Consider the following 23,809-nt stretch of genomic DNA (forward strand, 5'->3'; position numbering starts at 1 on the left):
AGGAAAAGTTGGCATCTTACTCCCAGCATCACTCTTTGAAGAGGTATGACCAGGGGAGGCTCCTGTGACAGTAAGCCACGAACCCACCTTATAATGTCACCAGGAAGTACTATCTCCAACAGGCAGGTTTGCATGTCAAAGAGGGAACTGGCTGGATTAGCTGTCCATCCGTTTTTTCAGCACTTTGTCTCGAGGGGACCCTGACTAGATCTGTCTTTACGATTCATTCTCTATTCAATTGTCGGTCCGCCACAAGACATGAGCAAGACAGCTGTTGAAACCAGTGATCTGAACATGTCAGCACGTTACTAGAATTCCTGACCAGAGAAAAAGAGCAGATAAAATCTGCTTGGGCCTATCTCCTTTGCACCTTCTCACTTCCTATTACAGCACCGCAGACTCTGTTTGAGTTCCAGTTTTACCCTGTCTTTCCCACCACTGTAGGTTTGAGACCTGAAATCTCAACACTACATGTGGCAGAGTCTCTACGGTGTACAACAATACTTTACTAAGAAATATTTCCTTTAACCCTTTGAACCCATTGTACCTGAATTCCTGGACAGCCTAATATCAATATCACCCGTTATCCCGGTAAACCGGTATAATATACAAAACTGCATGAATAACCAATGCTAATATTAAAAATAGCACATTGACAAAAATTATTGGTTTTCCTGAGGAGCTTAGGGTTGACGGGTTTATTGCCATAGGAACCTAGAGTTCAAAGGGTTAATAGGGATTCTTGTAAGATGGAAGGTTCTAGGGTCAGATAAGTTCTCTCATATACCTGTTCCCTTTCACCCTGAGCCCTCAACCCTTCACCCTGCTTCATCCTTGCCCTGGAGGCCTGGCACAATGCTTAGAGTGAGAGCGGCGTTCAGCCCCTGAGCTCTCTGCTGAAATAACAGGAGCGTCATTGGTAGTGGCAGTTGTTAGTCATGTGATCGGTGCATTAGAAATTGAAACTGAGTTCACTAGCTGTTACAGGGCCACAGGAGTATTGCCAAGTGACAGAGCCTGCCTGTCACTGCAAGCCAGAGGAGTGATTAGAGCCCACGTTTGCTGTGGCAGCCCATCAAGCCATGCAGGGCCTTCAAATAACTCCTGAACACTCTTACAGGCCAATGCAATACCGTGCGCTGGCTACAGCGCACGACTCGACGCACGATTGGACGCATGATTTGGACACGCATCCATAACCCCCGATGCAAAACGGGGGTTAGCCCGTCCAAAATGAGCATCCAATCCAGTGCGTAGGTAATAGTGGTCATCACATATAAAATTCATGTTGATGAGGCTATTACCTATTTCCCCTCGATTCAATAAAAAATGTGCCTGATGCGCACATTTTAACTCACAAAATTTAACACCTGCCCAGAGCAGGTGTTTATTCTTGAAGAGCCCAAATGCTGCTTTTCTGTTCCTTTTTTCAGTTCCTCTGAGATAATATCATTGCGATATTAAGTTGGAAGAACCGAAACAGGAGAATTTAGAAAACAAAATGTGTGTTGGGGGTCAGCTGACAGCCACTTCTCCTGGGTGCACACAATTTTCCCCAGTACCTCCTTTTTACCACAGCACCTGATTTAAATATTAAATCGAGCACCCAGGAGAGATGGATTGGCGCGTGTTAAGGGAGCAGGCGCTCAATCATGAGCGCCCATTTAACGCGTACCAATATTGCATCGGCTAGTTAGAGAGCAAACCAGTAACATCACCACCTCTCTATAGTGATGGCCTTGCCTGTATTGATGCAGGCTCACAAGAGATGCCAGGGCTAATTTTAATCTTCCAAGGAGCTTTCATGCATTCATTGGCGTTCGTCCCACCCCACTTTCAATTTGCTTTATGGCAGGGATAGGCAGTGCCAGCCCTGGAGTTCCACAAACAGTCTGGTTTTCAGGATCTCCACAATGAATGTGTGTGAGATATACTTACATACAATGGAGGTAGTGCATGCAAATCTATTTAATGCATATTCATTGTATATATCCAGAACAACATTTGGAGTTGCCTACCCCTGACTTATGGCATGAAGGGTTCCCTGAAGGAATACTGTTGATGTCACAGCACAGACTTCCTCAAATGTATTGAAGAGCTATAACATGAAAGCTCACACAGTCGCCACAAAAACAGAAACAGAATTTAAGAGTGAGCTGCTGCATTTCCACTCAGCAGTGAAATTGCCTTAATGTGACTATTTACAACACTTATGACAAAAATACGTTTCACATTGCTTTTCCTTTACAAACCAGGTCTTTGCAACTTATGGTGCCTCAGTTTGAATGGATTTTTTTTTATACCCTTGTGTCCCAATTATAAAGGATAATTAATGATCTTATCACCTATTAGCATCTCAAATCAAAACTTCACAGCTCTAAGCAGTGCATCACTCTGTCACATCAAAGCTGTCCTATGATTGCTTTCTGGGAATTTTGCCAGCTACCACTGTGTGCATGCATGTGTGTGTGAGAGAGAGTGCGTACGTGCGTGTCACAGTGCATAGGCTAACACTTAAGCATAGTATCTGATGGCAGGCAAGGATAGGTCCATCCGGTCTGCCCAACTCCCGTTCCTGCTGCAGTGCCACACACTCCCCTGTCTCTAGCTTTCTTCTTAATCCTGCACATCTAGTAGTCTTCTGTCCCTATCTCAGGCTGTCTTGAAATTTGATAATGAAGGCTGAACCAAAAGGTTCAGCCAAATCACATGTCTACAGGAAACTGAGTTTTGCACACAATTTATCTTGCTAATGCACCAGGCCTATAAAGAAATTAAAACCAAGGTGGCTACATTAGAAGGCCACCCGAGAACTACACACACCAGGTTTAAAGATGCCTAGGATAGAGGGAACCCCTCAGCCCTTCCCTGCTGGTTTGGAAAGTGATGCAGGGGATTTGGAACTCCCAGAGGAAGCTCCCGGGGAGGAGGAGGGGAGTGAAGGGGGGAGATGTAGCAGGGAGATTGTTTAGGAGGGAAGAACTGAGCCTCCTCATTGTAAAGGTTATGCAAGCCTTAAGGAGTCAGGCATGGAAAATGAGGAGGAAAAGAACGTGCAAGGGGACCAGCAAAAGCCTTTCCACCTCCTCCCTGCTATAGAGGAGATGACTGAGGGAGAATGAGTCACGCCCGATTCAGCCCTGAAAGCAAGATCCTTAATGTCCTTCCTCTACCCACTACAGCTGGGGGAGATAGACGAGTTATTAAAAGTCCCAAAGGTAGATGCCCCAGTGGCAGCAGTGTCAAAGAGGATGACTATACTGGTAGAAGGAGACACCTCCTTAGGAGACGCACAAGATAGAAAGGTAGAAGCCTTTTTAAAGAAAGCATTTGAGACAGCGAGTTTGTCCTTGCAAGCAGCGGTATGTGGGGGGCATTGTAGCCAGGGCATTGGTTAAATGGCTCCAGCAGCTCCAGGAAGGAAACGTTAGGGATAGGAGAAAGCCCAGAGGATAGGATGGCCAGAATAGAGTCAGGGATGGCCTTTCTGGCAGACACACTGTATGATCTCATTAGATCCTCAGCCAAACAGATGGCATCGGTGGTGGTGGAAAGGAGGTTTTTGTGGCTCAGACATTGGGCGGCAGATGCATCCTCGAAAGCGAGGTTAAGCGTCCTGCCCTTCAAAGGGCGTTTCCTCTTTGGGGAAGACTTAGATGCCCTAATGAAGAGCTTGGTAGATTCAAAACCGCAGAGACTCCCGGAGGACAGGCCCAAAAATCTCTTAAGGCCCTTTAAACAAAAGATCAAAGAATTTAAAAGGTTTAGGCAAGTAAGAGTCCCGGGTAGTCAGGGAGTTAGGCCCCAGCTGAGACTGCCCTTTCAAGCAGCACAGGGCTGGGTTAGAGATAGAGCCCCCAGAGCTTCAGGGGGGTTTACAGGGGCTACGTGATGGTCAGGGGTCCCACCCCAAACCTCCTCCAGTGGGCGGTCGCCTAACACTGTTTTTCAAGGAGTGGGCCCGAGTCACCAGGGATAGGTAGGTCCTGGGTGTAATCTGCCTAGGGTACTTACTCCCTGGAGTTTGCTGCCACAGATCCAGAATTCTTTTTGGAGTCTCCTGCAGATCCCAGGAGAAAAAGGCAATCAGAACGATCCTAGACAAACTGATGGCACTAGAAGCAATAGTACCAGTTCCAGTGAGGCGCACAGGTTGTTACTCCCTATACTTTGTAGTACCCAGAAAAGAAGGGACGTTTCACCTGGTATTAGACTTGAAAAGGGTGAAGAGAGTCCTCAAGGTGAGAAGGTTCAGAATGGAAACATTGAGCTCAGTCATTGGGGCAGCCAGAAAGGGGGAATTTCTGACTGCGCTGGGCCTAGCAGAAGCATATTTGCATATCGCCATCAGAATCTCATTGCAGATACCTGAGGTTTGCAGAACTGGGGAACCATTATCAGTTCAAAGCACTGCCGTTTGGGCTGGCCACAGCACCAAGAACCTTTATGAAGGCGATGGTAGTAGTGGCAGCAGCACTAAGGAAGGAAGGTATTCCAGTGCACCCACATCTGGATGATTGGCCGATCAGAGCCAGATCAGAGGAGGCGAGCAGCAGCTTCACCTGGAGAGTGAGGGCGCTCCTTGAGGAGTTAGGTTGGGTAGTAAACAAGGCCAAAAGCAGTTTACAGCTTTCCCAAAGATTAGTGTATCTAGGGGCCCAGTTTGATACCGAGAAGGTGATGCGGAAAAGGGCAGACAAACTGTTTCCAGGTGAGGAAACTTCCAGGGGCCAGGAAACAGGCAGCAGGAGATTACCTACAGGTGATGGGGCTGATGTCAGTGACCATAGAGGTGGTCCCATGAATAAAGTCTCATATGCGCCCACTACAGAGAGCATTGCTCTCAAGATGGAACCCCAGCACACGAAGATGTGGAGAGAGGCTCAGGCTCACCTCCAAGGCCAGAGCCAGCCTACGTTGGTGGCTAGTGGAAAGCAGCTTATTATCAGGACTCAGTCTAGTTCCACTGGACTGGGTGACGTTAGCGACAGATGCCAGCAGGTTAGACTGGGGGGGCACAATGGGAAGAACAGGTGGTGCAGGGCAGAACCTGTTGGAGCTGAGAGCAGCAAGGCTGGCGCTGAAATACCTAAGCCCCAGGGTCAGAGCAAAGCCGGTAAGAGTCCTTTCCGACAGCACTCAGCAGTGTCCTACATAAACAGGCAAGGAGGAATGTGAAGTTGGCAGCTAGAGGAAGAAGTGGAACAGCTAATGAGCTGGGCAGAAAAGAACCTGGCGGGATTAACAGCCAATTACATAGCAGGGAAGGAGATCAGACAGGCAGACTACCTCAGCAGGCATGCACTAGACCACGGAGAATGGGAATTAGTGGAGGAAGTATTTTTGAGAGTGGTAGGGAGGTGGTGAAGGTCCGAATGGGATTTGATGGCAACACGAAGGAATGCCAAGACAGAAACATTTTTCAGCAGGCACCAGGAACAGGGTTCAAAAGGAGTAGATGCCCTAGTCCAGCCATGGTCGGTGGAGCAGCTGCTGTACGTATTTCCATCATGGCCCTTAATAGTGAGAGTACTGAGGAAAGCAGCAGATCACGGGGCCTGGATCATTCTGGTGGCCTCAGACTGGCCCAGAAGTCAGGGTATGCGGACCTAGTGAGGCTGAGCAGGGATGCACCTCTAAAACTAGAGAAAGCCGAGAGCCTGCTCAGGCAGGGCCCAGTCAACTGGGGAAAGTCAGATCGTTATTATCTTACAGCCTGGCTCTTGAGAGGGACAGGTTAGAGAAAAGAGGCTATTCAAGGGCAGTAGCAGCCACCTTGTTAAGATCTAGGAGACACTCTCTACCTTCCGGGCGTATGGTAGAGTCTGGAAGGTTTTTGAGAAGTGGTGCAAGGGAAGAAAAGTCTCTCCAGAAACAGCAAAAACAAGGGAAATCTTGCAGTTCCTGCGGGATGGCCTAGAGAAAGGGTTAGCCCTAAACTCTCTCAAAGTGCAGGTGGCAGCATTAGCCTGTGTTAGGGGCCGGGTGCAGGGAGGCTCCCTAGGGGCTCATCCTGGCATAGCTCATTTCTTGAGGGCAGTAAAACACATGCAGTCTCCGAAGCGCCAGGTAATACCCACATGGGACATTAATGTGGTCCTTAGGGCCTTGTCCAAGGCACCCTTTGAACCACTTACAGGAGCAACATTAAAGGACCTCACTTTAAAGGCAGTCTTTCTAGTGGCGATATGCTCAGCCCGAAGGTCTCAGAGATCCAGGCGTTATACTGTAGGGAGCCCTACCTGTCAATTCACAAGGATAACATAGTTATTCATCCTGTCCCATCCTTCTTACCTCAGGTGCTGTCAGAGTTTCACATAAATCAGGAGATTGTTTTACCAGCTCTGAGGAGGACAGAGGTGAGACAGGCAGGGGGCAGCCCTCACCCGCTAGACATCTGGAGGACGCTGCTACATTATTTAAAGGTCACCAATGAATTTAGGAGGTCAGACAGATTGTTTGTCCTATTGGAAGGCCAGAGAAGAGGCCAGACAGCTTCTAAGCCCTCAATTGCACATTGGATTAGGGAAACAATAGTGGCGGCATATATTGCGCAGGGGAAGCAGGCCCAGGGGCCTTGTGCGCCCACTGTACTAGAGCTCAAGCAACCTCGTGGGCTGAGAATAGGGCTGCAACGCCTCAGGATATTTGTAGGGCTGCCACATAGTCCTCCTGGGGTACGTTCACAAACCATTACAGGGTAGACCTGCAGGTAGAAGAGGATCTGAAGTTTAGCAAAGTAGTGTTGGGGGCTTCTAAGGCCTCAGCCCACCCGAATTAGTTACTGCTCGGGTACATCCCGCAGGTGTGGACTGGTCTGCTAGGCCTAAAGGAAAGGAAATTATCTGGTAAGTATAAATTTCCCCTTTGTATTGTTTCTTTTCTGTGTTGTTTGACTCTATGTCAAAAAACCTTTTTTGTTCTCTCTCTGTCTCTTTCCAGTGAACCCTCTAGCTCCTGTGAATTCTGAGGCTTTTGTACAGAGTGTTCTTCACTTATGTCTCTGGCACAATTACTTATGACAGCTTCTGCAGTGATTCTATACTCTCTTGCTTTGTGGTGTTGAAAAGTTTCAGTCTAGCTAGACTTTGAGGCAAGTATACACTTAGCTGACTTTATTTAAGATGACTTTTTACTGCTGCTGGTAGGGGGTATGGCTTGCTGCAACGTAGCTCGTGGGCGTGGCTTGAGTGCCAGAGGGTCCCGGATGTCGCTTTCCAACTGTGATTCTCGTGCTGTATTAGGTATGTTGTCTCCGGAGCAGTGAGAAACCTATCTATACTCTTTAAATAACAAAATAGCATGTTCCTCCAATACATTAACCGCGTTTATCTTCCAGAGTGTACTAGGAGTGTTCCCTCAGTGTCTATTAATGGCAACTAGCAGGAATTGGGCTATCTGATTGTAAAAAAACAAAACACCACCAAATGATAATTAAATATCTTTATTCTAGCTACCACAGAGGAATTAAATTCAGATGCTCGCTCGTGCATGGTGAGGATTACTTTCACTCATCTCTCAGACTATTACTATAGTGCACAGAGTACAGGTTCAGGTGCTCATCAATATGTAGTCAAGCCCAGTGGTTGAATATTTATATATGCAATCTGAGAAGGTGCCAATAAGTATTTTCTAACTGGGATGCTACAAGTACTAAAGCACATCTGTGTGCACAACCTGGAGCCGAGTGATAACTCAGTGTCAGACTATTTCCACCCAAGATAAATAACAAAATGGTTCCTCTCACTGTAGAAGCAGCTCTGCTGTTTGTCACTCTCTTTTCTTTTAGTTTTCTCAGAGGGTTCTGTTATCAGCTTTGCTATCCGCAAGCTTACAGTTTGCTATAGCCAGCTTGTCTCTCACTGCAGCACACCACTACAGTAAACTAGACCTTCTCCTGAGTCAGACTCTAGTTCTCATAAATCAGTTCAATTGGAGAGAATAGTACTTTGTTAGAGCAGTGGTTCTTAATCTTTTTTTAGTCGAGACACACCTGACATATGGTTCTCACATGTGTGACACACTGAACATGTGATCGACATGGCGCTAAAACATGCACTCTGCATCCACAAAACCCCCTTGACCCCCAACAATGCGTGCAGAGCAGAACTAGGGCATTATTCATACAAAGCACCGTACAAAAAAGATATTCTGGTTCTGATAATATCTCAGTAAATGCAAAACAAACTCCCTTTACTACCAGGCACAATAGCCTTCCTTATGTAAAGACAGTAATTTACCACTAATGCATGTCCTATTGAGAAAACACAACAAATAAGATTGAGACAAATGCCTTCATGCTAGTAAAATACCTCACCTCGGTCACCCACACAGAACCGACCTTCACCAAGCACAGAAAGACCACAAATTATAAATATGGAGACAGAAACTAGAATGGAAAACCAAAAAGGCCACTCTGCATGCAGTGCAAACCTGGAGAAATGGAAAGAGAAATATAGCACCTAGCATAGTCCCAGGATCTGCAATAATGCACACAAACTAATCCGCACACAGTTAAACCAGTATTATGGAATGCACTCAAACAGCAACCACCTTATCTATGAAAAGCAAACACTACAAATATTAAAACAGGCCCTAAACACCAATATACTTCCTATTAGGAAAACAGAACAAGCCAAGCTGCTATAGATCCCAACACAGAAATAATTGTAAAACTATACTAATAAATGTTACAAAACAGCTGATGAACAGAATAACATCCAACAATTAAAAACACATAAAAAATTATAAAAAAAATTGTCCAAATATCAATAAAATATTTCAAAACAGACACATCACATAATACACAATAATGAAAATGGCAGTCAATCAAGAAAAATAAACTTAAAAAACCACCTATACTTACCCTCTCCGGCAACTCTCGTTCTCCTTTCCCGTGCAGGCCAAAAGCACACACCGGAAGCAGCAGTGGCTGCTGAAGCTCTGCCTCACGGTCCTCTTCTTTAGGGTCCACAACTAGTCACAGACACACATACATACACTCACACACACACCAATTAGACCCCACGACCAGTCTCTGTCTCACACACATCAGTAACCTAAGAACATAAGACATTGCCATGCTGGGGCAGACCAAGGGTCCATCAAGCCAGCATCCTGTTTCCAACAGAGGCCAATCCAGGCCACAAGAACCTGGCAATTACTCAAACACCAAGAAGATCCCATGCTACTGATGTAATTAATAGCAGTGGCTATTCCCTAAGTAAATTTGATTAATAGCAGTTAATGGACTTCTCCTCCAAGAACTTATCCAATCCTTTTTTAAACACAGCTATACTAACTGCACTAACCACATCCTCTGGCAACAAATTCCAGAGTTTAATTGTGCGTTGAGTAAAAAAGAACTTTATCCGATTAGTTTTAAATGTGCCCCATGCTAACTTCATGGAGTGCCCCCTAGTCTTTCTACTATCCGAAAGTGTAAATAACAGATTCACATCTACCCGTTCTAGACCTCTCATAATTTTAAACATCTCTATCATATCCCCCCTCAGCCATCTCTTCTCCAAGCTGAACAGCCCTAACCTCTTTAGTCTTTCCTCATAGGGGAGCTGTTCCATTCCCCTTATCATTTTGGTAGCTCTTCTCTGTACCTTCTCCATCGCAATTATATCTTTTTTGAGATGCGGCGACCAGAATTGTACACAGTATTCAAGGTGCGGTCTCACCATGGAGCGATACAGAGGCATTATGACATTTTCCGTTTTATTCACCATTCCCTTTCTAATAATTCCCAACATTCTGTTTGCTTTTTTGACTGCCGCAGCACACTGAACCGATTTCAATGTGTTATCCACTATGACGCCTAGATCTCTTTCTTGGGTTGTAGCACCTAATATGGAACCCAACATTGTGTAATTATAGCATGGGTTATTTTTCCCTATATGCATCACCTTGCACTTATCCACATTAAATTTCATCTGCCATTTCGATGCCCAATTTTCCAGTCTCATAAGGTCTTCCTGCAATTTATCACAATCTGCTTGTGATTTAACTACTCTGAACAATTTTGTGTCATCTGCAAATTTGATTATCTCACTCGTCGTATTTCTTTCCAGATCATTTATAAATATATTGAAAAGTAAGGGTCCCAATACAGATCCCTGAGGCACTCCACTGTCTACTCACCTTCCACTGAGAAAATTGTCCATTTAATCCTACTCTCTGTTTCCTGTCTTTTAGCCAGTTTGCAATCCACGAAAGGACATCACCACCTATCCCATGACATTTTACTTTTCCTAGAAGCCTCTCATGAAGAACTTTGTAAAACACCTTCTGAAAATCTAAGTATACTACATCTACCGGTTCACCCTTATCCACATGTTTATTAACTCCTTCAAAAAAGTGAAGCAGATTTGTGAGGCAAGACTTGCCCTGGGTAAAGCCATGCTGACTTTGTTCCATTAAACCATGTCTTTCTATATGTTCTGTGATTTTGATGTTTAGAACACTTTCCACTATTTTTCCTGGCACTGAAGTCAGGCTAACCGGGCTGTAGTTTCTCGGATCGCCCCTGGAGCCCTTTTTAAATATCGGGGTTACATTTGCTAACCTCCAGTCTTCAGGTATAATGGATGATTTTAATGATAGGTTACAAATTTTTACTAATAGGTCTGAAATTTCATTTTTTAGTTCCTTCAGAACTCTGGGGTATATTCCATCCGGTCCAGGTGATTTACTACTCTTCAGTTTATCAATCAGGCTTACCACATCTTCTAGTAATATATAGATTACTTTGTTACAGAGAATTGTTTGGAAAATATATGTGTGAAATCCTGTCTTTCCAGGAAGACAAGATTCCTGTCTTATTGAAAAAGTATTACCTTCCTAATAAGAAAAAGATCACTTTTCATGAAGGGGGAATGGATGTTTTAGAGAGTCCTGGCATCTCCACATTTCTTGAAGATTCCACTGATATCTTAACTAGAGCTACTTTGTTGGTATCATTTTCTTTAAAACAAGATAAAGATTTGTTTTTTCATAAATATTTCCAGTACAAACAATTGGCTTTTTGTGGACAAAAAAAAATCAAAATTTTTCCAGATATTTCCATGGCCACACAGGCACATAAGAAACTTCCTTTCTTACAAACAAAGGGCTCTAGCTATAGGTGCCAGTTTGTTTCTTAAATTTCCATGTAAGTGCTTAATAACTTACCAGAATAATAAATTTGTGTTTATTTTAGATTTTTATATTCCACTTTTCACACTTTTTTCAGCACTTCAAAGCAGATTATATTCAGGTACTGTAGTATTTCCCTATCCCCAGAGAGCTTACAATCTAAGTTCGTACCTGAGGCAATGGAGGGTAAAGTGACTTGCCCAAGGTCACAAGGAGCAACAGTGGGACTTGAATGCCGATCTCCTGGTTCATAGCCCACTGCTCTAACCACTAGGCTACAGATCATTTTTTGAGGGATAACGCTTAGCGTGCGATCTGTTTAATGTAGTTTGAGGGGTTTAATTTGGTTGTAATAAGCTAATTGATAAACTGCTTAATAGGTTCTCTCCTCCTCACCTCTAGATGTGGGCTAAATATATTATAATTTATGGATGTGTGGATGATTTCATGTTTATGATATGTGAAATTTCTTTTATTCTTAGATTATTTTATTGTTAATAATGTTATAATTTAATAAACAATAAATTAAAAAATATATATATAGTGGATGAGCCCATATTTGTTTCATTTGTGGACTCCCAAAACAAATGGAAGGTTCAATGAATTAAACAAAAAATATTCATCTCATTCGTTTGTTTTCCATTTAAGTCTATGGCCCATTGAAATCTATTGAAGTGTACTGCTGAGCAAAAAAGCAACAGGTTACTATAACAACCAACTCTCGGCTGTGTGACAGCCTTATAAGAGCTGAGTCAGGACAAGTTGACAAGGAAATCACAGAAAGCACAAATCCCAATGAAAAGTCTGAGCATGTGCAAGAAGCAGTCTATATTTGCTCTCTAGCTGTTGGCAAAGAACTATGTTCTTGTAGAAGTTCTCATAGCGTTTTAAAAAAAAAAGCTTAGAAACTTGGATTTGACATTGATAAAGGGCTGCTTCTAATCTTCTCTATGTTGTAGTGGCCTCACTCAATGTGCCAGGAAGACAGAGGCAGTGGCACTGTGCTGTTTTATCTCTTCACTGGGAGAGGGTCAGGGTAAAAGTCAGTGTAGCAGTGCTAGTGATTGTTTTTGTCTCTGGATAGTGAGGTGAACACAGCACATTGACAGACTGAAGAGAAGACTAGTCTTACCAGGCTGCCAGTCTTTTTGGTTCTGTTTAGTGTTTAACTAACTGTAGAGTCAGTCAGCAATGTGCACAGCACAGCATATATACATTATATTTGTGTGTGTGACAGACAGTTCAGTGATGAAGGAAATAGATAACACTGGTCTACATCAATTTTGCTGGCTACAAGATAACATGTGATCTTTATGTATTTTAGTGTGCTGAATCAAAAAATCACATCTGTTTCCTCCAGTCATGTCCGGTTTTTCCGCAAAACGCTGTCTACTCAAACCCCTATAGCAATAACGTAACATTATTATTTAGATATGCTGAATATGCAAAAAGATAATTAATGCTGAATACGCAGTTGGTATAACCAATAGGAAGACTGCTGAATACGCAGTTGGTATAACCAATAGGAAGACTGCTTATTAAACAGTTTAAAACTGCTGATGTTGGCATTTTATGGCTATATAAGCAGCATGAAAACAGACAGCAGCATTCAGTCGTTCAAGAGGCTTAGAAGTCGCAGCAAATTTAACTCTGTTAAATCTGTTTTTGTTGAATATGTCATCCAACAATTGAATAGTTCATAGATGGTCCAGAAGATTGGGAGCAAACATGAGTGTCAAATTGCATTTTCTTGATAGCCCCCTGAACTCCTTCCCCTCAAATCTTGGAGCTATGAGTGAAGAACAAGTAGAATGCTTCCACCAAGACATCAAGACCATGGAACATAGATATCAAGGCAGATGGAATACAAACATGATGGCAGACTACTGCTGGTGTTTACAGCGTGACAACCCTGATCATAACTATTCCAGAGCATCCAAAAAGAGAAAATTTCTCCCTAATAATATTTAAAATTTACACAACTCTTGCTCTCTTGGTTAGACAATAGACTTGTTTTTTGCATGAAACAAATATATTATGTGCTTTCGCTTCTTCAGAACTTCTTATTACCCTTGATATTCAACTTTATAATCTTTAATCAAACATTTCTGACGTATTGCATATTTTTTTGACTTCATATTTGGAATCAGCATCTTTCATTTGGGTAAAATCAGCAAAAATAATAAGGTCAGCAGAAAACCTTTTTTCAAATGTAGACCAGTGTAATAATTCTGACGGTGATGAGAGCAACCTCCCAGCAAAAGCAGGCAGTATAGATAGAGAGTGTGAATGATACCCCTGGCATTTTTTCTCCGGGTCCACCCTCAACTTCAATTCCAATACCAGCATTAGCCCCATGGATGTAGAGAAGAGATTGTGGATGACATCCCTGATGTGCAGGCACTTTAAAGTGAGGAAAGACTTGCGTTTTGCTCAGAGTATTCACTGCAGTAAAGATATATGTCAAGGGAAGAAAGTTGGACATCTGACAAATGCTAGTATGCAACATCACCTGGAGAAGCAGCAACTGCTAGCATTGGCATCAGGGGAGCGTGCATTTCTAGCCTGGGGACCCCTTCTGCCAGGCAAACTAAAAGCCAGAGGAAACAAGTTGAAAAGAAGAAGAATCTTCCTCAAGCTGATCCCATGTCCCTTCCAGCAGTCAGCTGGCAGATCAACAGCCCCCTGTCATGCATTTGCAGTGGCAACCTACCATAGAGGAAATGGGGTGTGTTCCATAGCACTGTCCCAGGGCAAGAGGCAGGCAGCATCTAAAATAGTAACAAGGAGCATTGAGAAAGTGTCTTGTATGACCAGTTCCTGCAGGTTGTAGAGAATGTTGGCTTTAAGTGTCTGTTTCATGTGTTAACCCCAATTACAAAGTACCTGCCAGGACTACTTTTAGTAGAAAGGTCATCTCCACCCTGAACAATTAGTGCCATATAGTTGCATCCGGTCACAGTTAGCTAAGGCAGAGGGAAGTAGTGTGCATTTCACCAGTGATGTCTGGACCACCACAAACACTACACATGCTTACCTCTCCCTGATGGTACACTGGTAGGACCTGGCTGAGGAAGGAGCAGCCAGCAGCTCTAGTGTGTACTGAGTAAAAGGACACAGGGGTCTTTACTGCACACCCAGTGGATAGAAAGCTGCCTTACTTTGTGCAATATTCTATCAGCCATTAGAAAGATACTGGAGAGGCAGGTTTCTTTGTAACTGACAGTGGTGCAAATATAGTAAAGGCAATAGAAGATAGGGGCTTTCAGGGTATCTATTGCTTTGCACACTTGTTGCACATGGCAATGAGAGATGCCCTGGGGTTGGAGCCCAAGGACCATGGGAATCTCTTCCTGAAGGACCCAATAGAGAGGTACAGTAAAATAACAACGTGACTTTGGTGTATTGAGGTTGCGAAGGAAGTAGTAGCTGACAGGTGTTACTCCTATTTGCGCTACTCTCTGAGGTGGCCATGCTTTCATGTGTTACATCCTCACTGTGTCTCTGCCTCTGGTGATCCTGTTCACATACCCTAGCGGCCTAGCTACTAGCATCTCCTTCAAGAATGTGAGATGCTGTCACTGGAAGGTGAGAATTCCTTTCATCCTCAGGTCACATAGTATAGCAAGCATGAATATATTTTTTTCTGTCAGAGCTTCAGTATCTCTTGTACCTGCTGCTGCAAGAAGTCCACAAACTGCAATATCTCCGCTTCCATTCCCTCTTGATCATGGAAGCCTTCAAATTTTTCTTTGAGAATATTTATTATAGGAATGACCCCATCCGGGATGGTGCTTCTTGAATTCAGATCCTCCATGGAATCCTTGAAGAGCATCAGGATTTCCATCAGCTGCCTCATCACTATCCAATTGTCTCCAAAGGGACAGAGACAGGATGAAGCGATCCAGAGAAGGGCGACCAAAAAGGTGGATGGTCTTCATAAAATGACTTATGAGGAGAGATTGAAGAACCTAAATATGTACACCCTGAGGGAGAGGAGGAGCAGGGGTAGTATGATACAGACTTTCAGATACTTGAAAGGTTTTAATGATCCATGGTCAAACCTTTTCCGTTGGAAAAAAATCAGTAGAACTAGGGGTCACGATTTGAAACTCCAGGGAGGAAGACTTAGAACCAATGTCAGGAAGTATTTCTTCACGGAGAGGGTGGTGGATGCCTGGAATGCCCTTCCGAAGGAAGTGGTGAAATCTAAAACTGTGAAGGATTTCAAAGGGGCATGGGATAAACACTGTGGATCTATAAAGGCTAGAGGATGGGAATGAAGAGAAGAGCCAAGGGGGTGGCTTGCTGAAATGGTGGCTACTACCTGGTGATTACTACCCTTACTTCAATGGCAAGGGGAAATGTGGGAAAGAGGATTTGCATTCAGACAACAACCAACAAGGACTGAACTACACAGTCTGGGTAAACAAATAAACGTGGGGGTAGCTTGCTTATTGCAGCGGTTACTACCCTAAACCAATTAAGCCTGATACTTCACTTTGAATGCATATACAGCGTTGCTCTCTGCTTCAACGGCAGGGAGAAATGTGGAAAAGAGGATTTACATTCAGACAACATCCAACAAGGCATTGATCTGTGCAGTCTGGGTAAACAAGCATCGGAGTAACTTGCTTCATGCGGCGGTTACTATCCTTAACCATTAAGCCTTATGCTCACCTTTGATGCAACTCCAACATTACACTCTGCATCAATGGCAGGGGGTGGCAGGAAATTTGAATCAAACAATTACCAACAAGGGCCCTGAACTTGGTGGTCGGTGAAACAGATAAGTATGGGAAAATAAGTGTGGGAGCTTGCTGGGCAGACTGGATGGGCCGATTGGTCTTTTTCTGCCGTCATTTCTATGTTTCTTGGAGCATTGCTATTGCTGGTAACAGTTTGCCCCATTGCAGGTGCTTGGCATAGTCTTGTTTCTTTAGCATGTCTTCATCCTTTTGATGATATCTACCCACCAGTTTCATTAGACATCATTAGAAAATCCCAATTTGGATCCCAAAATAGGTTGCATTTCTTTCTCCATTGACTATAATTGGAAACAAATGAATGAATAAAACAAATTAATTTTTATTTTCACTTAAAACTAATAAAATGAATGGAGGTGCCCTACAAAAGGAATGAATGAACCAAAACATTTCCTCTGCATATCCCTAGTATGTTCCATGTATATGGACCATATAATTTAATATTTTCTTGATTTAAATATATACTGCATGGTTCTAAGGTGTGCTGCTTGCATGCCCAGACTGCTGAAGCAGTAGGTCACCACATGATGTGAGAGCTGTTCTTCTCTCAAATGTACTTTTGGATTTGGATTTTTGTTACTCTCTTTTTCAAACCTGTGCTCAAGGCATGTTACAGGTCAGGCACGGTAGCAGAACAGGAGCCAGAAAGATGCTTGGCTGCACATGGAGAGGAATGGTCAGCAGAAAAAGGGAGCTGATATTGCCCCTGTTTAGGTCCCTGGTGAGATCCCATTTGGAATACTGTGTACAATTCTGGAGACTGCAACTTCAAAAGGATATAAACTGGTTGGCATCAGTCCAGAGGGTGGTTAATAAAAACGATCAATGACCTTTGTTCTAACGCATGTGGGGAAAGACTTAAAGATCTAAACACGTACACCCTAGAGGAAAGGCAAGATTGGAGAGATATAATAGAAACATTTAAATATCTCAAAGGTTTCCGTGCACTGGAGGTGAGCCTTTTTCAACAGAAAGGAGGCCCTTGAATGAGGGAAAATGAGATGAGGGGGAAAGGGGGTAGACTCAGGCATAATCTTAGGAAATATATTTCTTTACAGGAGGGTAGCAGATGCATGGAACACCCTCTCAGTGGAGGTGGAGATGACCAAAGCAGTACCTGAATTCAAGAACTCATGAGAGAAATACAGGGGATTTCTGAGGGAGTGATGGGAATTGTAAGGGCTACATATATTGGACGGATGGGCAAACTAGATGAACCATATGGTCTTTTTCTCTGCATCGTGTTTCTCTATGCACAGAAGAAGACCAGAGATGTTCTCTCTTTCCCATATACTAGGCATATTTGAAGTCTTTCATCATTTCCAGTTGATAACATTCTGAGTCCCCCACCCCCCCTTCACATTCCCACCAGGCTGGGGTGCATTCCTGCTGGCATTCCCTGTCCTCGTTATTATGGAGGATTTATGGCAGCCAGAGGAAAGACTGGAGAGAGTAGTTAGGGCTTTAGAAGGAAAGACCCGAGCTCCAAAAAGAAAGAATAGATGGAGTGAGAAAAAGGAACAGACAAAGCCTCTGCACAGGTCCCTCGTTTTCATTGCCTAGGAGCAGGAGGAAAGCTGTTTCTCATTTCTGTGTCAGGTACCATAACAGCTGCTTAGCTGACCTGTTTTTCCCTGTGGTTTGCAGCACTTGGTTCATTCTTTATTCTGGTTTTCCCCCTTTTATCATCTCAGCATAATCAGCAGGCAAAGAGGAGCTACAGCGCTGACTCCCACCATCCTGAGAATAGTCTGCACACACCAGGGGGGCCACACCACAAGTGGAAAATGCAGGTTTTAATGTTTTACCAAGGGAAAACTGCAGGGAAAAAAGAGACCAGTTAAATCTGCTCTGATTCTGCTTGCTACAAGCAAGGTCCGTTCCAGCTTCAAAATGTGCTGTTTGTCTGCAGCAATGGGCATGGTTTTGTGATGAAACTGCAGCAGCTCCCTCTCCCTGTGGAATACAGGAGGAAAGGTATTACCACACAGTGCATGAAACACCTGTACAAATTTACATATATAAAATTATATATACACACACACACTGTATATATGTACAAGAACACATGGGTTAATATTCAGCAAACTGGTTAGCAGACTAGTTAGCCGGATAACCTGTCCCATATATTCAGGGGGATAAACATCCCCCTGAACATACTTACTTAATGTTATCCATATCCAATTACATGTAGCTGGATAACTTAAAGTGCTACCATAACTGGTTATATTTGAATACAACTGGTTAGGTTTTTAACTTATCCAGCTCTGAAGCAGGTGTAAAGTTATCTGACTAAAGTGGCTCGTTATTGTTAAAAAAAAAAAAAATCGGCTGGGTTAGCCAGATAACTTAATTCCTCCCTGAAATGCCTCTTTTTTACCCAGCTAAACTTACCATTTAGACAGATAACTTGTACATTATCTATCTAAAATTTCTTTTGAATATTGACCTCATCGCAAAAGAGAGGAGGTAAAGACCAATTGGTCCATTCAGTCAGCTCAGTCGAGATTCCTCCTCTGGTTTTCTACCACAGCTATGCTGCTACTGAATATCCTCATCAAAAATCACCACTTAGCTGGCTAAGTTATATCTGTCTAAGTTAGACCTAGTTAACTTAACACGATAAGTATGAATATCGCTACTTATCTGCCTAAGTTAACCTGATAAGTAGCACTGCCCCAAAACACCCACTGATCGCACACTAGATATCCAGCTATCTACTTATCTAGCTAAGTAGCTTTGAATATCAGGTTCCCTGTAACTAGAGGTGGCCTTTTGAGAGGATTAATAGTATTTTTCACGCTTCTTTTTTCTCAGATAAGGTGGAATTAGCATCTGCTGGATCTGTCATTAACAATTGGTGCTTTGCAATGTGAGAAAAATAGCAATTCATATTGGCAAATACAGGCCGCTTCATAATTCTGCATCTGCTCTTTTGCTATAAGGAAATATGTCACTTTCCTTGTGGAGATGACATGGAATCTGAGATGGTGGGTTAGTTCAATTATTATCATTCCTCACACTCTGCTCCCCCCCATCCAAGTATTAACTCCTGAAACCAGCTAAAGGTCTCAGAAGCAGCAGCAGAAAAAAACAAATACTTATATCAGGGAAAGAAAGAGACAAGAAGATGTCTCAGCTCAGTCTGCACCCTGCTTGTCATTTGTCTCTGCTGATGGCAGACCTACCTGTTCCCTGCATGTCTCTTACCTCTGCTCTTGGCAGGTCTGCATGTCTCTTGCCCCTACACTTTGCAGACTTGCCTGTCTCATGCCTTTGTCTTCCACTTTCTTGAGCAGTAAAATTTGCCAAATTCAATTACATTAAATAAGAAGAGGCAAAAAAAGAATTATGGAGAGAAAAGCGGGTCATTTTTATTATCTGCCTGATGGATACGAAGCTGCCACATTCCTTCCCGCGCACACCTAACTGCACACTTTCACGCTCAGGCTGTCTGCTCTTTCATAGCAGGGAAATATTAATGACTTTTGTCACAGGATGAAGAATTGAGCTGCCGGGACTTATTCTCAGTACTACTGAGAGTGCCAAACATTTCCATTACAAAAAGAATGCTTTCTTCCACATAACTCTCCAGGCTCTCCCTCTCCCCGCCACAATATCGGTGTCAGCTTTACTTGCGAAAAGCCCCAGCCATTATTAATGGCAGTGTATTTGTTTGTTTCTAACTTATTCTTTAAAAAAGAAAAAACAGGCATTTCTACTCAATAATGCTCTCTGGCAGTAACTCCAGAGACCCCCCTCAGCTGGGAGGGAGCAGCGGAGGGAAGTCCTGGACAGATCAAAGACTCATAGCCAGTGGTGCAGAAACCCGGCAGGAATGGTAAAAGTGATCTCGAAAGCAACTCTCCGTTAGGCCTCAGATTACTGTAAAGATCCCTCTAAAGACAAAAGATGCACTGTCCCCTCCTCAGTCTTCCCCAGAGTACTCCACTTATAAGAACAGCCATTCTCCCTCCCTTCCAATGCTGAATGCATTCTTTGTTGCAAAGTATCTTGTTTACTTCCAGGCCAAGATGGGGTTTTAACATTCTGACTGTATCTGGCTGAGAGTTTTTGAATAGAACATAGAAACATGACAGTAGAAAAAGACCATAGGGCCGATCTAGTCTGCCCATCCTTTCCAACTGCTCTGCTTTACAATCTCTACTACTCCTACAGAGATCCCCTGTTTTCTTGAATTCAGATACCGTTCTTGTCTCTAATCTCCACCCAGAAGTTCTTCCATTCATCCGCCACTCTTTCTGTAAAAGAAATATTTCCTTATCTCGGGTCTGCCCCCTTTCACTCTAACCCCATGACACCTGTTCCAGAGCCTCCTCTCCATTGAAAGAGACCCGCCTCCTGTGCATGGATACCTTGGAGGTATTTTAAATGTCTCTATCATAGCTTCACTATCCCTTCTTTCCTCTAGGATATACAGGTTTCCAGGGCCAGCTCTAGAGCAAATGCCATCCAGAGTGAAAAGCACCTGCTGACGCCCCTATGCCAGAACTCTTTTCAGACCCTCCTAACAAATGCCCCCAGTTTCAGCCCACCCCCCAATCCCCAGACCAGCCTCCACACACAAAGCATTCCCTAGTAGTCTAGTGCCCCCCTTCTGCCCTGGACCCCCAGACCTCCCCTTACCTAAAAGAAGACTCCCTGTTAGTTTAGTGGCAGCCTAGAGCACCATCTAGCTCCAGGCTTGTCGACTCCATTTTCCAAAATGGCGTCAACCGGCCTTTTCCCTTATCCCATGATAGGAACAAAGGCCAGTCAACGCCATAATGGAAAATAGTGTTGATTGGCCTGGAGCTAGGGGGCACTCTTTCCCGTAACTAGACTACCAGGAAGGGGATGGGATGGGATCCTCCATAGCTACTCTAGGACTGGATTAGACTATGGTGGGATGCCTTATCCACTTGTTTGGTCACCTAGAGTCATAATTCGATCATTTTTATTTAACATCATTTATTACCCACCCTTCCTATTGTTCAGGGAGGGGTACAATAAAACACGCATAAGAGGTAACAGTTAAAAAGCAGTGTTACAATAAAACTTAAAATGTGTTAGGAATGCAATACAAATTAGTATTGCTTTTCTGACAAAGTTTCGTACACTGAATGACACTATGGGTGAAAAAGGCCAGGGAGGTGATATGTTGCTAGTCTGATTCAAGAATGCTTTTTTGAATAGATATGTTTTTAGGGCTTTTTTAAAACAATTTCTTTCATGGAGGTTCCTCCGTTCTTTTAGTAAGGTATTCTAGATAAGTGGGCCTGCTGAAAAGAACGCACGTTCTCTTGTTTTGTCAAGATGGTCTATTTTTGGGGAAGGAACATCGAGGAGGGTTTAACTTGAAGATCTTAATGATCTAGCAGGGGCATGGACTTTTAATACAGATGAGATCCAGGGAGAGTGAATATTAGGAATGGAAGAGTGTATGATCATGGCCAATTTGTACTGGATATGGTATGATATTGGGAGCCAATGGAGGGATTCAAGTACAGGAGTGATGTGATAGCAGCCTGGCTGCTGAGTTCTGTACAATTTGTACTGAACAAATAGTGTATGCTGAGAGGCCAATGAGGAGAGAATTACACTAGTCAGTACTAGAAAATAAAAGTGATTGTAGAACAGAGCGAGAATCAATGGGATTAAGGAGTAGTTTGAAATGGTGACAAAGTCTTAATTTGTAAAAGGAGGATTGAGTGACCATTCTGATATGATCATGCATGGAAAAGGCAGGATCAATGATGACTCCGAGGTTACATTTTTCGCAGTCCAAATGCATAAATAACTCTGCATTTTTAAGCATTAAATCTTAACTGCCAGACTCTAGACCATTCTTCATTTTTTCTAGATTCCTGGGTGTCTCTTGTTATTGACAGAACCAGTTAAAGCACCAGTCCCTGAGTCACCCCACTAGTAATACCTGTCTCCTCGGTGTAAATACTATTTACCACAATCCTTTGTTGCCTCCCACTCAACCAGTTTCTAACCCAGTCATCACTCATGCCAAGGGCACTCGGTTTATTTATAAGTCACCTATATGGAACTGTGTCAAAGGACTTACTGAAATCCAAAGTATACTACATCTAACATTCTCCCCTGATCCAACTTCCTGGTCACCTCACCCAGTCATAGAAATTGGTCAGTTTTGTCTGACAAGACTTATTTCTGGTAAAATCATGCTATCTCAGATCTTGTAATCTACTGAAATCCAGAAACTGCACTAGCCTCTGTTTTAGCAGCAATTTACTCACTACAGAGGTCAGACTAACTGGCCTGTAGTTCCCAGCCTCTCCCTTACTCCATTTTTGTGAAGAGGAACCACATCAGTCCTCCAGAACTATTCTCAACTCTAAAGAAGCATTAAAAAGATCAGCCAGCGGAGCTGCCAGAACTTCTCTAAATTCCCTTAAAACCCTCAGTTCCCTGTACGTACCAGGATCAGCCCAGACTCCTGGGTTTTACCTCCCCTCCAGCAGGTGGAGACAGACCAATTTCTGTGGACTCTGTCGTATTCCCCTGAGGTGCCACCTAGAGTCTGTCAGTATTCTTCTGTCTCCAGCAGATGGAAGAGGTGCTTCTCTGGAGTCTGGTGTTTTTGTCATGATTTAGTTGTTTTTTTGTAAGGATTCGGTATTGATTTAGTATGTTCATAGTCCTGATGGCTAGAAAGGGGTCAGGTTTTTGATCTTAGGCTAGTTTCCCCTTTAGCCTCTTGGGGGGTTGTCAGATCCTGGTGGGACCATCCCCCCTGGTATTTGAGGCTCAGGAGCAGAGGGTTGAGGACACTGTAACTGCCCACTGAAGGTGATCCCGGAGGTCTCGGGATCTGTGCAGGGAACTGTGCAGGGGCTAACTTTCAGTTAGCCCCTGCACAGTTTAAAAAAATAAATACATTTAAGAACATAAGAACGTGCCATACTGGGTCAGACCAAGGGTCCATCAAGCCCAGCATCCTGTTTCCAACAGAAGCCAATTCAGGCCATAAGAAGCTGGCAAGTACCCAAAAACTAAGTCTATCCCATGTTACTGTTGCTAGTAATAGCAGTGGCTATTTTCTAAGTCAACTTAATTAATAGCAGGTACCAGAACTGTACACAGCATTCAAGGTGGGGTCTCACCATGGAGCGATACAGAGGCATTATGACATTTTCCGTTTTATTTACCATTCCCTTTCTAATAATTTCCAACATTCTGTTTGCTTTTTTGACTGCCGCAGCACACTGAACTGACGATTTCAATGTGTTATCCACTATGACGCCTAGATCTCTTTCTTGGTTAGTAGTACCTAATATGGAACCTAACATTGTGTAACTATAGCATGGGTTATTTTTCCCTATATGCATCACCTTGCACTTATCCACATTAAATTCATCTGCCATTTTGATGCCCAATTTTCCAGCCTCACAAGGTCTTCCTGCAATTTATCACAATCTGCTTGTGATTTAACTACTCTGAACAATTTTGTATCATCTGCAAATTTGATTACCTCACTCGTCGTATTTCTTTCCAGATCATTTATAAATATATTGAAAAATAAGGGTCCCAATACAGATCCCTGAGGCACTCCACTGCCCACTCCCTTCCACTGAGAAAATTGTCCACTGAGAAAATTTGGTCCTGCATCTTTAAATTCTCCTTTTCTGCCGGCCTAGCTTGCTCTCCGCGGGTGTTAGTTTCAGACCATGGGCAGCTCCGATCGGGTAGGGCTTTGTTTTTTCGCCACTCCTCTCTCCGGCCGGGCTAAATTTAGACCGCTGCTCATGCCGCATGTGGCAGCGTGTGTGCGCAGCTCTCCCATGCCAGCATTTGCACGGAGTGTTTGTCGGGGGGAGAGGGGTCTTCGGGGGTCGCTGCTCCAGCGAAATCGACGGGGGTGAATCGCGACC

The sequence above is a fragment of the Rhinatrema bivittatum genome, chromosome 5 (genome assembly GCF_901001135.1).
Source record: "Rhinatrema bivittatum chromosome 5, aRhiBiv1.1, whole genome shotgun sequence".
Taxonomy (NCBI): domain Eukaryota; kingdom Metazoa; phylum Chordata; class Amphibia; order Gymnophiona; family Rhinatrematidae; genus Rhinatrema; species Rhinatrema bivittatum.